Source organism: Oncorhynchus gorbuscha, unplaced genomic scaffold (assembly GCF_021184085.1).
Source record: "Oncorhynchus gorbuscha isolate QuinsamMale2020 ecotype Even-year unplaced genomic scaffold, OgorEven_v1.0 Un_scaffold_1525, whole genome shotgun sequence".
Taxonomy (NCBI): Eukaryota; Metazoa; Chordata; class Actinopteri; order Salmoniformes; family Salmonidae; genus Oncorhynchus; species Oncorhynchus gorbuscha.
Window position 1 is genome coordinate 24,436 of NW_025744778.1, and position 18,628 is coordinate 43,063.

Below are 18,628 nucleotides of genomic sequence, written 5' to 3' on the forward strand. Positions count from 1 at the left end.
GTTTACAAATCAGTATCCCGTGAACTTGACGAAAAATCTTTGTTGAGAAGATGAACGCACCCCATTCCCAACAGCTATCTTAGTCAATAAAACGGTGACCGATTTGACCAGTACTATCAAGCCATCACTGATATTGAAATGAAGTTGCTCAATATGAAAATACAATATAGTCAACGAAGCAACTCCGTGTGATTTCTCTTTACAATGAAAGGGGTGCACCGTTCCTGGAGGTACTGCAATACCAGGTCGATGCGTGGAGTGGACGGAGCAAGCCCCTATTCCATCTCCCTATTCCAAAAATCAATTTAATATATGGTCCCCAGATAGGGGACGTATCAGATATTAAACTGATAAGAACAGATACTACACTTGATCTTAGCCAAAAGGCCGAGAAGCGATACCCACAATGTTTTCGGGAGAAAGTAGCCGTTCTCCGACACGTCAAATTCGCTTATGGTTACACCAAAATGAGCTCTGTATGCTTTTTGTTTTCCATTAAAAAAATACAACGCTTTAAATAAATGGTGGCCTGGATGGGGAGTTGATCAACGCCAGGAATGACCACGTTTGACTGTTACAATGTAACACATTTGTAGGTTCTAAGATCACGTGGTCGCCCGCTCTCCAATCAGAAATGAGAGGACGCGTTAAGTTAAAACCAGATCAACAGCTAAATTGGAATAATAATATATTACGTGTGCGTGTGTGTGTTTGTGGGGGGGGGCAATTTGGAGATAATAATATTGACGTAACATTTGATCTTGTATCAAGTATATCTGGCAGCATTGCTGCCACAAACGAACTGAAGCAATTGTCCACTTGGTGGCGCCAGAGTTCCACCGACCGTCGCTTTTTCCTGGTTGTCCTGTGTGGTACAGAAAACTGCATTTCAATATTGAACCACGACTTCAAGACATCGTCAACGAAAATAGCCAGTCTTTTTTTTTGTATCTGTCTGTAGAGCCTTGTATGATAAGTCCATTGTGAGAAGGCCTTCATAAAGTGTCCCTCCTAAATTTACTAGAGGCCAAACTTCAACGATGTCTAATGGCACTGGACTGCAGTAAGAGAGCTAAGGAGCAGGATGGTCCTGGCTGCCTAAATGTTTCCTCCACATAATAAACTAAGAAACATGGCACTTTGGAGGCTTACTTTTATAATTACACTTACTCAGTCACTATAACTAACTTCATAAAATGCCATGAGGCCTTAAATGAAGATACTACAGTGCCTTGCGAAAGTATTCGGCCCCCTTGAATAATTTTGCACGGCCAATTTTTTCAGTTTTTGATTTGTTAAAAAAGTTTTAAATATACAATATATGTCGTTTCCACTTCATGATTGTGTCCCACTTGTTGTTGATTCTTCACAAAAAAAATACAGTTTTATATCTTTATGTTTGAAGCCTGAAATGTGGCAAAAGGTCGAGGGGGCCGAATACTTTCGCAAGGCACTGTATATATGTAAGTTATTTGATTGGTGTCTTGTGAATCCACCTGTATGCGCATTAAGGTTGAATATTTCCCCGGTATTATACGATAATAAATCACTTTTCTCCCGGGTAACCTGGTAGTTTCCACCAAAACTTGGAAGTGTCATTCAAAAGCATTATAACGCATTTAAATGTCTGGATTTGATGAGAGCTTTGATTTAATGAGCCCTACATGAACCACATTTAATGAGCCCTACATGAACCACATTTAATGAGCCCTACATGAACCACATTTAATGAGCCCTACATGAACCACATTTAATGAGCCCTACATGAACCACATTTAATGAGCCCTACATTAACCACATTTAATGAGCCCTACATGAACCACATTTAATGAGCCCTACATTATACCGCACGGGGCTATGCACCCGCACTGGGGACGCCGTGCGCACCACTGCATAACACGGTGCCTGCCCGGTCTCTCTAGCCCCCCGGTAACCACAGGAAGTTAGCGTAGGTCTCCTACCTAGCGTAGCCCTACTCCCCGTGAGCCCCCCCCAATATATTTTTGGGGCTGATTCTCAGGCTTCCAGCCGCTACGCCGTGCTGCCTCCTCATATCTGCGCCTCTCAGCTTTCACCGCCTCCAGCTCTTCCTTGGGGCGGCGATATTCTCCAGGCTGAGCCCAGGGTCCTTTACCGTCCAGTTCGTCCTCCTATGTCCATTTCTCCAGGTAGTGCAGCCTCTCCCACTGCAGCTGCTGCTGCTCCTGCTGCCTCTGTTGCCTCTCCTGTGGCTCCTGGGGATGTCATTCGAAAACATAATGTTAACTTTCACTGCTATGCGGATGACACACAGCTGTACATTTCAATTAAACATGGTGAAGCCCCAAAATTGCCCTCGCTAGAAGCCTGTGTTTCAGACATAAGGAAGTGGATGGCTGCAAATGTTCTACTTTTAAACTCAGACAAAACAGAGATGCTTGTTCTAGGTCCCAAGAAACAAAGAGATCTTCTGTTGAATCTGACAATTAATATTGATGGTTGTACAGTCGTCTCAAATAAAACTGTGAAGGACCTCGGTGTTACTCTGGACCCTGATCTCTCTTTTGACGAACATATCAAGACTGTTTCAAGGACAGCTTTTTTCCATCTACGTAACATTGCGAAAATCAGAAACTTTCTGTCCAAAAATGACGCAGAAAAATTAATCCATGCTTTTGTCACTTCTAGATTAGACTACTGCAATGCTCTACTTTCCGGCTACGTGGATAAAGCACTAAATAAACTTCAGTTGGTGCTAAATACGGCTGCTAGAATCCTGACTAGAACCAAAATATTGTGATCATATTACTCCAGTGCTAGCCTCCCTACACTGGTTTCCTGTTAAGGCAAGGGCTGATGTCAAGGTTTTACTGCTAACCTACAAAGCATTACATGGGCTTGCTCCTACCTACCTCTCTGATTTGGTCCTGCCGTACATACCTACACGTACGCTACGGTCACAAGACGCAGGCCTCCTAATTGTCTCTAGAATTTCTAAGCAAACAGCTGGAGGCAGGGCTTTCTCCTATAGAGCTCCATTTTTATGGAATGGTCTGCCTACCCATGTGAGAGACGCAGACTCGGACTCAACCTTTAAGTCTTTACTGAAGACTCATCTCTCCAGTGGATCATTTGATTGAGTGTAGTCTGACAGTACCCCTTGGGTGCATGCCGTAGATCTTTGTGGGCTATACTCGGCCCTGTCTCAGGATGGTAAGTTGGTGGTTGAAGATATCCCTCTAGTGGTGTGGGGGCTGTGCTTTGGCAAAGTGGGTGGGGTTATATGCAGTGCCTTAGACCGCTGCGCCGCTCGGGAGGCCCCTACCAAAAGCAGGTCTTAACAGTAACACAGTTGGTAACAGTGAGTAATGGATGTAGATAACAGAAGCACAACCTATCCAGCCGTGACCCATAGGAAGGAGTGTCTGAATACTCCATTTGTCTTGTTCAGTAGGCTAACCATCCCCCGTATTCAAAGAGCGCCCCTCGTCTGATTACCAAAGACACGCTCCACCTAACTACTCAGTCCTCCTATCATTTTGTGTTCTACAGGAGGGAGGGAGGGAGGGAGGGAGGGGAGTGTTGTATTTCTCCATCGTCTTGCGTCACAAACCCACACTTCACAACGAATCAGTAATCATTGCCCTCCTGTCTCTCTCCCTCTACTCAGCCTCCCTCCTTCCCTCCTGTCTCTCTCCCTCTACTCAGCCTCCCTCCTTCCCTCCTGTCTCTCTCCCTCTACTCAGCCTCCCTCCTTCCCTCCTGTCTCTCTCCCTCTACTCAGCCTCCCTCCTTCCCTCCTGTCTCTCTCCCTCTACTCAGCCTCCCTCCTTCCCTCCTGTCTCTCTCCCTCTACTCAGCCTCCCTCCTTCCCTCCTGTCTCTCTCCCTCCACTCAGCCTCCCTCCTGTCTCTCTCCCTCTACTCAGCCTCCCTCCTGTCTCTCTCCTCTACTCAGCCTCCTCCCTCCTCTCTCCCTCCACTCAGCCTCCCTCCTGTCTCTCTCCCTCTACTCAGCCTCCCTCCCTCCCTCCTGTCTCTCTCCCTCCACTCAGCCTCCCTCCTGTCTCTCTCCCTCTACTCAGCCTCCCTCCCTCCCTCCTGTCTCTCTCCCTCCACTCAGCCTCCCTCCTGTCTCTCTCCCTCTACTCAGCCTCCCTCCCTCCTGTCTCTCTCCCTCTACTCAGCATCCCTCCTTCCCTCCTGTCTCTCTCCCTCTACTCAGCCTCCCTCCCTCCCTCCTGTCTCTCTCCCTCTACTCAGCCTCCCTCCTTCCCTTCTGTCTCTCTCCCTCCTGTCTCTCTCCCTCTACTCAGCCTCCCTCCTTCCCTCCTGTCTCTCAGCCTCCCTCCTTCCCTCCTGTCTCTCTCCCTCTACTCAGCCTCCCTCCCTCCTGTCTCTCTCCCTCTACTCAGCCTCCCTCCTTCCCTCCTGTCTCTCTCCCTCCACTCAGCCTCCCTCCTGTCTCTCTCCCTCTACTCAGCCTCCCTCCCTCCCTCCTGTCTCTCTCCCTCTACTCAGCCTCCCTCTTGTCTCTCTCCCTCTACTCAGCCTCCCTCCCTCCCTCCTGTCTCTCTCCCTCCACTCAGCCTCCCTCTTGTCTCTCTCCCTCTACTCAGCCTCCCTCCCTCCCTCCTGTCTCTCTCCCTCCACTCAGCCTCCCTCCTGTCTCTCCCTCCACTCAGCCTCCCTCTTGTCTCTCCCTCTACTCAGCCTCCCGAGAGAAAACAGGAGGTTCCTTCCCCTCTGTTCCAGAGACCTTGGGTTTATATCAGAGCTGTGTGCATCTTGTAAACCTCTTCCCTGTTCTCTCAACACATCTGGTATATTTTATTGACATCATTCAAACTCCATTGTGAGAAATACCAGGACTGTACATGAAGGAACGATCCTGCCTTTGTCCTTTCTCTCCAATGAAATACTAACTATTACAATACTGCCACAGCATACTGCTTACTGCGGTTCAGACTGAATCACCATTATTACTGCTGTCTGGTGAGGGGTGAAATATAACACTCAGAGGGGTGAAATATAACACTCAGAGGGGTGAAATATAACACTCATAGGGGTGAAATATAACACTCAGAGGGGTGAAATATAACACTCAGAGGGGTGAAATATAACACTCAGAGGGGTGAAATATAACACTCATAGGGGTGAAATATAACACTCCGAGGGGTGAAATATAACACTACACTCAGAGGGGTGAAATATAACACTACACTCAGAGGGGTGAAATATAACACTCAGAGGGGTGAAATATAACACTCAGAGGGGTGAAATATAACACTACACTCAGAGGGGTGAAATATAACACTCAGAGGGGTGAAATATAACACTACACTCAGAGGGGTGAAATATAACACTCAGAGGGGTGAAATATAACACTACACTCAGAGGGGTGAAATATAACACTCAGATGGGTGAAATATAACACTCAGAGGGGTGAAATATAACACTACACTCAGAGGGGTGAAATATAACACTCAGAGGGGTGAAATATAACACTCAGAGGGGTGAAATATAACACTACACTCAGAGGGGTGAAATATAACACTCAGAGGGGTGAAATATAACACTCAGAGGGGTGAAATATAACACTCAGAGGGGTGAAATATAACACTACACTCAGAGGGGTGAAATATAACACTACACTCAGAGGGGTGAAATATAACACTACACTCAGAGGGGTGAAATATAACACTACACTCAGAGGGGTGAAATATAACACTCAGAGAGGTGAAATATAACACTCAGAGGGGTGAAATATAACACTACACTCAGAGGGGTGAAATATAACACTACACTCAGAGGGGTGAAATATAACACTACACTCAGAGGGGTGAAATATAACACTCAGAGGGGTGAAATATAACACTACACTCAGAGGGGTGAAATATAACACTCAGAGGGGTGAAATATAACACTACACTCAGAGGGGTGAAATATAACACTCAGATGGGTGAAATATAACACTCAGAGGGGTGAAATATAACACTACACTCAGAGGGGTGAAATATAACACTCAGAGGGGTGAAATATAACACTCAGAGGGGTGAAATATAACACTCAGAGGGGTGAAATATAACACTACACTCAGAGGGGTGAAATATAACACTACACTCAGAGGGGTGAAATATAACACTACACTCAGAGGGGTGAAATATAACACTACACTCAGAGGGGTGAAATATAACACTCAAAGAGGTGAAATATAACACTCAGAGGGGTGAAATATAACACTACACTCAGAGGGGTGAAATATAACACTCAGAGGGGTGAAATATAACACTACACTCAGAGGGGTGAAATATAACACTACACTCAGAGGGGTGAAATATAACACTTAGAGGGGTGAAATATAACACTACACTCAGAGGGGTGAAATATAACACTCAGAGGGGTGAAATATAACACTACAATCAGAGGGGTGAAATATAACACTACACTCAGAGGGGTGAAATATAACACTCAGAGGGGTGAAATATAACACTACACTCAGAGGGGTGAAATATAACACTCAGAGGGGTGAAATATAACACTCAGAGAGGTGAAATATAACACTACACTCAGAGGGGTGAAATATAACACTACACTCAGAGGGGTGAAATATAACACTACACTCAGAGGGGTGAAATATAACACTACACTCAGAGGGGTGAAATATAACACTCAGAGGGGTGAAATATAACACTACACTCAGAGGGGTGAAATATAACACTCAGAGGGGTGAAATATAACACTCAGAGGGGTGAAATATAACACTACACTCAGAGGGGTGAAATATAACACTACACTCAGAGGGGTGAAATATAACACTACACTCAGAGAGGTGAAATATAACACTACACTCAGAGGGGTGAAATATAACACTACACTCAGAGGGGTGAAATATAACACTACACTCAGAGCAGTAAGTCAGCTGGATGAGGCAGTAAGTCAGGGCAGTAAGTCAGCAGGATGGGGCAGTAAGTCAGCTGGATGGGGCAGTAAGTCAGCTGGATGGGGCAGTAAGTCAGCCGGATGGGGCAGTAAGTCAGCCGGATGGGGCAGTAAGTCAGCAGGATGGGGCAGTAAGTCAGCAGGATAGGGCAGTAAGTCAGCAGGATGGGGCAGTAAGTCAGCTGGATGAGGCAGTAAGTCAGCTGGATGGGGCAGTAAGTCAGTTGGATGGGGCAGTAAGTCAGGGCAGTAAGTCAGCCGGATGGAGCAGTAAGTCAGCCGGATGGGGCAGTAAGTCAGCTGGATGGGGCAGTAAGTCAGCTGGATGGGGCAATAAGTTAGGGTAGTAAGTCAGCTGGATGGGGCAATAAGTTAGGGCAGTAAGTCGGCTGGATAGGGCAGTAAGTCAGCCGGATGGGACAGTAAAGTCAGCCGGATGGGGCAGTAAGTCAGCCGGATGGGGCAGTAAAGTCAGCCGGATGGGGCAGTAAGTCAGCCGGATGGGGCAGTAAGTTTTTTTTACCTTTATTTTACTAGGCAAGTCAGTTAAGAACAAATTCTTATTTTCAAAGACGGCCTAGGAACAGTGGGTTAACTGCCTTGTTCAGGGGCAGAATGACAGATTTGTACCTTGTCAGCTCGGGGGTTTGAACTCCCGTTTAGAAAAGGGGTCGTTCTCTAGGTTTTACCAGGAGGATAGAATGAGTGGAGACGACAGAGTAAAGTTGGTTCAACTCCCCCACCTAGTGGTGAATCTGTGCATTGCGGTATGTCTACAACTTGATAGTTAAAACAGAACTCATTGTTGACAAGTTAGTGTGATGAAGACTGACACACGTGTTGTACAGGACTAAATGATGAAGACTGACACACGTGTTGTACAGGACTAAATGATGAAGACTGACACACATGTTGTACTGGACTAAATGATGAAGACTGACACACGGACTAAATGATGAAGACTGACATACATGTTGTACTAAATGATGAAGACACACCTGTTGTACAGGACTAAATGATGAAGACTGACACACCTGTTGTACAGGACTAAATGATGAAGACTGACAGGACTAAATGATGAAGACTGACACACGTGTTGTACAGGACTAAATGATGAAGACTGACAGGACTAAATGATGAAGACTGACACACGTGTTGTACAGGACTAAATGATGAAGACTGACACAGGACTAAATGATGAAGACTGACACACATGTTGTAGAGGACTAAATGATGAAGACTGACACACGTGTTGTACTGGACTAAATGATGAAGACTAGTGACCAAAGAGACGACAGAGGGTTAGTTAACAGAGAGACGACAGAAGGTTAGTTACCAGAGAGACGACAGAAGGTTAGTTACCAGAGAGACCACAGAAGGTTAGTTACCAGAGAGACGCGACAAAAGGTTAGTTACCAGAGAGACGACAGAAGGTTAGTTACCAGAGAGACGACAGAAGCTAAGTTACCAGAGAGACGACAGAAGGTTAGTTACCAGAGACGCGACAGAAGCTAAGTTACCAGAGAGACGACAGAAGGTTAGTTACCAGAGAGATGACAGAAGGTTAGTTACCAGAGAGACGACAGAAGGTTAGAGAGATTTAGTTAGAGAGACAGAGAGACGACAGAAGGTTAGTTACCAGAGACGACGACAGAAGGTTAGTTACCAGAGAGACGACAGAAGGTTAGTTAGAAGGAAGGTTAGTTACCAGAGGGACAACAGAAGGTTAGTTACAGAAGGTTAGTTACCAGAGAGATGCGACAGAAGGTCAGTTACCAGAGAGACGCGACAGAAGGTTAGTTACCAGAGATACGCGACAGAAGGTTAGTTACCAGAGAGACAACAGACGGTTAAGTTACCAGAGAGACGACAGAAGGTTAGTTACCAGAGAGACGACAGAAGGTTAGTTACCAGAGAGACGCGACAGAAGGTCAGTTACCAGAGAGACGCGACAGAAGCTAAGTTACCAAAGAGACGAGACAGAAGGTTAGTTACCAGAGAGAAGAGACAGTAGGTTAGTTACCAGAGAGACGACAGAAGGTTAGTTACCAAAGAGACGACAGAAGGTTAGTTACCAGAGAGACGACAGGTTAGTTACCAGAGAGACGACAAACGGTTAAGTTACCAGAGAGACAACAGAAGCTAAGTTACCAGAGAGACGGTAGGTCAGTTACTAGAGACGCGACAGAAGGTTAGTGACCAAAGAGACGACAGAGGGTTAGTTACCAGAGAGATGACAGAAGGTTAGTTACCAGAGAGACGACAGAAGGTTAGTTACCAGAGAGACGACATAAGGTCAGTTACCAGAGACGCGACAGAAGGTTAGTTACCAGAGAGACGCGACAGAAGGTTAGTTACCAGAGGGACAACAGAAGGTTAGTTACCAGAGAGATGCGACAGAAGGTCAGTTACCAGAGAGACGCGACAGAAGGTTAGTTACCAGAGATACGCGACAGAAGGTTAGTTACCAGAGAGACAACAGACGGTTAAGTTACCAGAGAGACGACAGAAGGTTAGTTACCAGAGAGACGACAGAAGGTTAGTTACCAGAGAGACGCGACAGAAGGTCAGTTACCAGAGAGACGCGACAGAAGCTAAGTTACCAAAGAGACGAGACAGAAGGTTAGTTACCAGAGAGAAGAGACAGTAGGTTAGTTACCAGAGAGACGACAGAAGGTTAGTTACCAAAGAGACGACAGAAGGTTAGTTACCAGAGAGACGACAGGTTAGTTACCAGAGAGACGACAAACGGTTAAGTTACCAGAGAGACAACAGAAGCTAAGTTACCAGAGAGACGGTAGGTCAGTTACTAGAGACGCGACAGAAGGTTAGTGACCAAAGAGACGACAGAGGGTTAGTTACCAGAGAGACGACAGAAGGTTAGTTACCAGAGAGACGACAGGTTAGTTACCAGAGAGACGACAGAGGGTTAGTTACCAGAGAGACGACAGAAGGTTAGTTACCAGAGAGACGACAGAGGGTTAGTTACCAGAGAGACGACAGAAGGTTAGTTACCAGAGAGACGACAGAAGGTTAGTTACCAGAGAGACAACAGAAGGTTAGTTACCAGAGAGACGCGACAGAAGGTTAGTTACCAGAGAGACGACAGACGGTTAAGTTACCAGAGAGACGAGACAGAAGGTTAGTTACCAGAGAGACGAGACAGTAGGTTAGTTACCAGAGAGACGACAGAAGGTTAGTTACCAGAGAGACGACAGAAGGTTAGTTACCAGAGAGACGACAGGTCAGTTACTAGAGACGTGACAGAAGGTTAGTTACCAGAAGGTTAGAAGGTTAGTTACCAGAGACGCGACAGAAGGTTAGTTACCAGTGAGACGCGACAGAAGGTTAGTTACCAGAGAGACGACAGAATGTTAGTTACCAGAAAGAAGACAGAAGGTTAGTTACCAGAGAGACGCGACAGAAGGAAAGTTACCAGACAGACGACAGTAGGTTAGTTACCAGAGAGACTACAGACGGTTAGTTACCAGAGAGAGAGACAGAAGGTTAGTTACCAGAGAGAGTTACCAGAGAGACGACAGAAGGTTAGTTACCAGAGAGACGACAGAATGTTAGTTACCAGAGAGACGAGACAGACGGTTAACTTACCAGAGACAGGACAGAAGGTTAGTTACCAGAGAGACGACAGAAGGTTAGTTACCAGAGAGACGACAGAAGGTTAGTTACCAGAGAGACGCGACAGAAGGTCAGTTACCAGAGAGACGCGACAGAAGCTAAGTTACCAAAGAGACGAGACAGAAGGTTAGTTACCAGAGAGAAGAGACAGTAGGTTAGTTACCAGAGAGACGACAGAAGAAGTTAGTTACCAGAGAGACGACAGAAGGTTAGTTACCAGAGAGACGACAGAAGGTTAGTTACCAGAGAGACGTGACAGAAGGTTAGTTACCAGAGAGACAACAGAAGGTTAGTTACCAGAGAGACGACAGAAGGTTAGTTACCAGAGAGACGACAGAAGGTTAGTTACCAGAGAGACGACAGAAGGTTAGTTACCAGAGAGACGACAGAAGGTTAGTTACCAGAGAGACGACAGGGTTAGTTACCAGAGAGACGACAGAAGGTTAGTTACCAGAGAGACAACAGAAGCTAAGTTACCAGAGAGACAGAAGGTTAGTTACCAGAGAGACGAGACAGAAGGTTAGTTGACCAAAGAGACGACAGAAGGTTAAGTTACCAGAGAGACAACAGAAGCTAAGTTACCAGAGAGACGACAGGTCAGTTACTTAGAGACGCGACAGAAGGTTAGTGACCAAAGAGACGACAGAGGGTTAGTTACCAGAGAGACGACAGAAGGTTAGTTACCAGAGAGACGACAGAAGGTTAGTTACCAGAGAGACGCGACAGAAGGTTAGTTACCAGAGAGACGACAGAGGTTAGTTACCAGAGACAGACGTTACCAGAGGGTTAGTTACCAGAGAGACGACAGAAGGTTAGTTACCAGAGAGACGACAGAAGGTTAGTTACCAGAGAGACGACAGAAGGTTAGTTACCAGAGAGACAACAGAAGGTTAGTTACCAGAGAGACGACAGACGGTTAGTTACCAGAGAGACGACAGAAGGTTAGTTACCAGAGAGACGACAGAAGGTTAGTTACCAGAGAGACGCAACAGAAGGTTAGTTACCAAAGAGACGACAGAAGGTTAGTTACCAGAGAGACCACAGAAGGTTAGTTACCAGAGAGACGAGACAGACGACAAAGGTTAGTTACCAGAGAGACGAGACAGAAGGTTAGTTACCAGAGAGACGACAGAAGGTCAGTTACCAGAGAGACGACAGAAGGTTAGTTACCAGAGAGACGACAGAAGGTTAGTTACCAGAGAGACGACAGAAGGTTAGTTACCAGAGACACGACAGAAGGTTAGTTACCAGAGAGAGACAGGTTAGTTACCAGAGAGACGACAGACGGTTAAGTTACCAGAGAGACAACAGAAGCTAAGTTACCAGAGAGACTACAGGTCAGTTACTAGAGACGCGACAGAAGGTTAGTGACCAAAGAGACGACAGAAGGTTAGTTACCAGAGAGACGACAGAAGGTTAGTTACCAGAGAGACGACAGAAGGTTAGTTACCAGAGAGACGACAGAAGGTTAGTTACCAGAGAGACGACAGAAGGTTAGTTACCAGAGAGACGCGACAGAAGGTTAGTTACCAGAGAGACGCGACAGAAGGTTAGTTACCAGAGAGACGACAGAAGGTTAGTTACCAGAGAGACGACAGAAGGTTAGTTACCAGAGAGTTACCAGAGACGACAAAAGGTTAGTTTACCAGAGAGACGAGACAGAAGGTTAGTTACCAGAGAGACGACAAAGAAGTTAGTTACCAGAGAGACGACAGAAGGTTAGTTACCAGAGAGACGACAGAAGGTTAGTTACCAGAGAGACGACAGAAGGTTAGTTACCAGAGAGACGACAGAAGGTTAGTTACCAGAGAGACGACAGAAGTTAGTTACCAGAGAGACGACAGAAGGTTAAGTTACCAGAGAGACAACAGAAGGTTAGTTACCAGAGAGACTACAGGTCAGTTACCAGAGAGACGCGACAGAAGGTTAGTGACCAAAGAGACGACAGAGGGTTAGTTACCAGAGAGACGACAGAAGGTTAGTTACCAGAGAGACGACAGAAGGTTAGTTACCAGAGAGACGAAGGTTAGTTACCAGACACAAAGGTTAGTTACCAGAGAGACGCGACAGAAGGTTAGTTACCAGAGAGACTACAGAAGGTTAGTTACCAGAGAGACGCGACAGAAGGTTAGTTACCAGAGAGACGACAGAAGGTTAGTTACCAGAGAGACGACAGAAGGTTAGTTACCAGAGAGACGACAGGTCAGTTACTAGAGACGCGACAGAAGGTTAGTTACCAGAGAGACAACAGAAGCTAAGTTACCAGAGAGACGACAGGTCAGTTACTAGAGACGCGACAGAAGGTTAGTGACCAAAGAGACGACAGAGGTTAGTTACCAGAGAGACGACAGAAGGTTAGTTACCAGAGAGACGACAGAAGGTTAGTTACCAGAGAGACGACAGAAGGTTAGTTACCAGAGAGACGACAGAAGGTTAGTTACCAGAGAGACGACAGAAGGTTAGTTACCAGAGAGACGACAGACGGTTAAGTTACCAGAGAGACAACAGAAACTAAGTTACCAGAGAGACGACAGGTCAGTTACTAGAGATGCAACATAAGGTTAGTGACCAAAGAGACGACAGAAGGTTAGTTACCAGAGAGACCACAGAAGGTTAGTTACCAGAGAGACGCAACAAAAGGTTAGTTACCAGAGAGACGAGACAGAAGGTTAGTTACCAGAGAGACGACAGAAGGTCAGTTACCAGAGAGACGACAGAAGGTTAGTTACCAGAGAGACGACAGAAGGTTAGTTACCAGAGAGACGACAGAAGGTTAGTTACCAGAGAGACGACAGGTTAGTTACCAGAGAGACGACAGACGGTTAAGTTACCAGAGAGACAACAGAAGCTAAGTTACCAGAGAGACTACAGGTCAGTTACTAGAGACGCGACAGAAGGTTAGTGACCAAAGAGACGACAGAGGGTTAGTTACCAGAGAGACGACAGAAGGTTAGTTACCAGAGAGACGACAGAAGGTTAGTTACCAGAGAGACCACAGAAGATTAGTTACCAGAGAGACGACAGAAAGTTAGTTACCAGAGAGACGCGACAGAAGGTTAGTTACCAGAGAGACGCGACAGAAGGTTAGTTACCAGAGAGACTACAGAAGGTTAGTTACCAGAGAGACGCGACAGAAGGTTAGTTACCAGAGAGACGACAGAAGGTTAGTTACCAGAGAGACGACAGAAGGTTAGTTACCAGAGAGACGACGAAGGTTAGTTACCAGAGAGACAGAAGGTTAGTTACCAGAGAGACACAGAAGGTTAGTTACCAGAGAGACGAGACAGAAGGTTAGTTACCAGAGAGACGACAGAAGGTTAGTTACCAGAGAGACGACAGAAGGTTAGTTACCAGAGAGACGACAGAAGGTTAGTTACCAGAGAGACGACAGAAGGTTAGTTACCAGAGAGACGACAGAAGGTTAGACGACAGGTTAGTTACCAGAGAGACGACAGACGGTTAAGTTACCAGAGAGACAACAGAAGCTAAGTTACCAGAGAGACTACAGGTCAGTTACTAGAGACGCGACAGAAGGTTAGTGACCAAAGAGACGACAGAGGGTTAGTTACCAGAGAGACGACAGAAGGTTAGTTACCAGAGAGACGACAGAAGGTTAGTTACCAGAGAGACCACAGAAGGTTAGTTACCAGAGAGACGCGACAAAAGGTTAGTTACCAGAGAGACGCGACAGAAGGTTAGTTACCAGAGAGACTACAGAAGGTTAGTTACCAGAGAGACGACAGAAGGTTAGTTACCAGAGAGACGACAGAAGGTTAGTTACCAGAGAGACGACAGAAGGTTAGTTACCAGAGAGACGACAGGTTAGTTACCAGAGACGACGACAGAAGGTTAGTTACCAGAGAGACGCGACAGAAGGTTAGTTACCAGAGAGACGACAGAAGGTTAGTTACCAGAGAGACGACAGAAGGTTAGTTACCAGAGAGACGACAGAAGGTTAGTTACCAGAGAGACGACCGTAGGTTAGTTACCAGAGAGACGACAGACGGTTAGTTACCAGAGAGACGACAGAAGGTTAGTTACCAGAGAGACGACAGAAGGTTAGTTACCAGAGAGACGACAGAAGGTTAGTTACCAGAGAGACGACAGACGGTTAGTTACCAGAGAGACGACAGAAGGTTAGTTACCAGAGAGACTACAGAAAGTTAGTTACCAGAGAGACGACAGACGGTTAGTTACCAGAGAGACGACAGACGGTCAGTTACCAGAGAGACGACAGACGGTTAAGTTACCAGAGAGACAACAGAAACTAAGTTACCAGAGAGACGACAGGTCAGTTACTAGAGATGCAACATAAGGTTAGTGACCAAAGAGACGACAGAAGGTTAGTTACCAGAGAGACCACAGAAGGTTAGTTACCAGAGAGACGCAACAAAAGGTTAGTTACCAGAGAGACGAGACAGAAGGTTAGTTACCAGAGAGACGACAGAAGGTCAGTTACCAGAGAGACGACAGAAGGTTAGTTACCAGAGAGACGACAGAAGGTTAGTTACCAGAGAGACGACAGAAGGTTAGTTACCAGAGAGACGACAGAAGGTTAGTTACCAGAGAGACGACAGGTTAGTTACCAGAGAGACGACAGACGGTTAAGTTACCAGAGAGACAACAGAAGCTAAGTTACCAGAGAGACTACAGGTCAGTTACTAGAGACGCGACAGAAGGTTAGTGACCAAAGAGACGACAGAGGGTTAGTTACCAGAGAGACGACAGAAGGTTAGTTACCAGAGAGACGACAGAAGGTTAGTTACCAGAGAGACCACAGAAGATTAGTTACCAGAGAGACGACAGAAGGTTAGTTACCAGAGAGACGACAGAAGGTTAGTTACCAGAGAGACGCGACAGAAGGTTAGTTACCAGAGAGACGACAGAAGGTTAGTTACCAGAGAGACGACAGAAGGTTAGTTACCAGAGAGACGCGACAGAAGGTTAGTTACCAGAGAGACGACAGAAGGTTAGTTACCAGAGGTTTAGTTACCAGAGAGACGACAGAAGGTTAGTTACCAGAGAGACGACAGAAGGTTAGTTACCAGAGAGACGACAGAAGGTTAGTTACCAGAGAGACGACAGAAGGTTAGTTACCAGAGAGACGACAGAAGGTTAGTTACCAGAGAGACGACAGGTTAGTTACCAGAGAGACGACAGACGGTTAAGTTACCAGAGAGACAACAGAAGCTAAGTTACCAGAGAGACTACAGGTCAGTTACTAGAGACGCGACAGAAGGTTAGTGACCAAAGAGACGACAGAGGGTTAGTTACCAGAGAGACGACAGAAGGTTAGTTACCAGAGAGACCACAGAAGGTTAGTTACCAGAGAGACGCGACAAAAGGTTAGTTACCAGAGAGACGCGACAGAAGGTTAGTTACCAGAGAGACGACAGAAGGTTAGTTACCAGAGAGACAGACAGAAGGTTAGTTACCAGAGAGACGACAGAAGGTTAGTTACCAGAGAGACGACAGAAGGTTAGTTACCAGAGAGACGACAGAAGGTTAGTTACCAGAGAGACGACAGAAGGTTAGTTACCAGAGAGACGACAGAAGGTTAGTTACCAGAGAGACGACAGAAGGTTAGTTACCAGAGACAGAAGGTTAGTTACAGAAGGTTAGTGACCAAAGAGACGACAGAGGGTTAGTTACCAGAGAGACGACAGAAGGTTAGTTACCAGAGAGACGACAGAAGGTTAGTTACCAGAGAGACGCGACAGAAGGTTAGTTACCAGAGAGACGACAAAAGGTTAGTTACCAGAGAGACGACAGACGGTTAAGTTACCAGAGAGACAACAGAAACTAAGTTACCAGAGAGACGACAGGTCAGTTACTAGAGATGCAACATAAGGTTAGTGACCAAAGAGACGACAGAAGGTTAGTTACCAGAGAGACCACAGAAGGTTAGTTACCAGAGAGACGCAACAAAAGGTTAGTTACCAGAGAGACGAGACAGAAGGTTAGTTACCAGAGAGACGACAGAAGGTTAGTTACCAGAGAGACGACAGAAGGTTAGTTACCAGAGAGACGACAGAAGGTTAGTTACCAGAGAGACGACAGAAGGTTAGTTACCAGAGAGACGACAGGTTAGTTACCAGAGAGACGACAGACGGTTAAGTTACCAGAGAGACAACAGAAGCTAAGTTACCAGAGAGACTACAGGTCAGTTACTAGAGACGCGACAGAAGGTTAGTGACCAAAGAGACGACAGAGGGTTAGTTACCAGAGAGACGACAGAAGGTTAGTTACCAGAGAGACGACAGAAGGTTAGTTACCAGAGAGACCACAGAAGATTAGTTACCAGAGAGACGACAGAAAGTTAGTTACCAGAGAGACGCGACAGAAGGTTAGTTACCAGAGAGACGCGACAGAAGGTTAGTTACCAGAGAGACTACAGAAGGTTAGTTACCAGAGAGACGCGACAGAAGGTTAGTTACCAGAGAGACGACAGAAGGTTAGTTACCAGAGAGACGACAGAAGGTTAGTTACCAGAGAGACGCGACAAAAGGTTAGTTACCAGAGAGACGAGACAGAAGGTTAGTTACCAGAGAGACGACATAAGGTCAGTTACCAGAGAGACGACAGAAGGTTAGTTACCAGAGAGACGACAGAAGGTTAGTTACCAGAGAGACGACAGAAGGTTAGTTACCAGAGAGACGACAGAAGGTAAGTTACCAGAGAGACGACAGGTTAGTTACCAGAGAGACGACAGACAGTTAAGTTACCAGAGAGACAACAGAAGCTAAGTTACCAGAGAGACTACAGGTCAGTTACTAGAGACGCGACAGAAGGTTAGTGACCAAAGAGACGACAGAGGGTTAGTTACCAGAGAGACGACAGAAGGTTAGTTACCAGAGAGACGACAGAAGGTTAGTTACCAGAGAGACCACAGAAGGTTAGTTACCAGAGAGACGCGACAAAAGGTTAGTTACCAGAGAGACGCGACAGAAGGTTAGTTACCAGAGAGACTACAGAAGGTTAGTTACCAGAGAGACGCGACAGAAGGTTAGTTACCAGAGAGACGACAGAAGGTTAGTTACCAGAGAGACGACAGAAGGTTAGTTACCAGAGAGACGACAGGTCAGTTACTAGAGACGCGACAGAAGGTTAGTTACCAGAGAGACGACAGAAGGTTAGTTACCAGAGAGACGACAGAAGGTTAGTTACCAGAGAGACGCGACAGAAGGTTAGTTACCAGAGAGAATTACCAGAGAGACACAGAAGGTTAGTTACCAGAGAGACGACCGTAGGTTAGTTACCAGAGAGACGACAGACGGTTAGTTACCAGAGAGACGACAGAAGGTTAGTTACCAGAGAGACGACAGAAGGTTAGTTACCAGAGAGACGACAGAAGGTTAGTTACCAGAGAGACGACAGAAGGTTAGTTACCAGAGAGACGACAGAAGGTTAGTTACCAGAGAGACTACAGAAGGTTAGTTACCAGAGAGACCAGAGAGACGACCAGAGAGACGACAGAAAGTTAGTTACCAGAGAGACGACAGAAGGTCAGTTACCAGAGAGACGACAGAAGGTCAGTTACCAGAGACGTGACAGAAGGTTAGTTACCAGAGAGACGCGACAGAAGGTTAGTTACCAGAGGGATGACAGAAGGTTAGTTACCAGAGAGACGACAGAAGGTTAGTTACCAGAGAGACGACAGAAGGTTAGTTACCAGAGAGACGACAGGTTAGTTACCAGAGAGACGACAGACGGTTAAGTTACCAGAGAGACAACAGAAGCTAAGTTACCAGAGAGACTACAGGTTAGTTACTAGAGACGCGACTGAAGGTTAGTGACCAAAGAGACGACAGAGGGTTAGTTACCAGAGAGACGACAGAAGGTTAGTTACCAGAGAGACCACAGAAGGTTAGTTACCAGAGAGACACGACAAAAGGTTAGTTACCAGAGAGACGACAGAAGGTTAGTTACCAGAGAGACGACAGAAGGTTAGTTACCAGAGAGACGACAGAAGGTTAGTTACCAGAGAGACGACAGAAGGTTAGTTACCAGAGAGACGACAGGTTAGTTACCAGAGAGACGACAGACGGTTAAGTTACCAGAGAGACAACAGA

The 18,628-nt window shown here is 46.2% G+C and overlaps 1 non-coding gene across 1 annotated transcript; it reads right to left on the reverse strand.

The window, feature by feature from the left end:
• Positions 1 to 208: 208 nt before the first annotated feature.
• Positions 209 to 399, reverse strand: LOC124017099. Its single transcript, XR_006835460.1, has one exon. It is a non-coding gene; the product is annotated as a U2 spliceosomal RNA (small nuclear RNA).
• Positions 400 to 18,628: the final 18,229 nt, after the last annotated feature.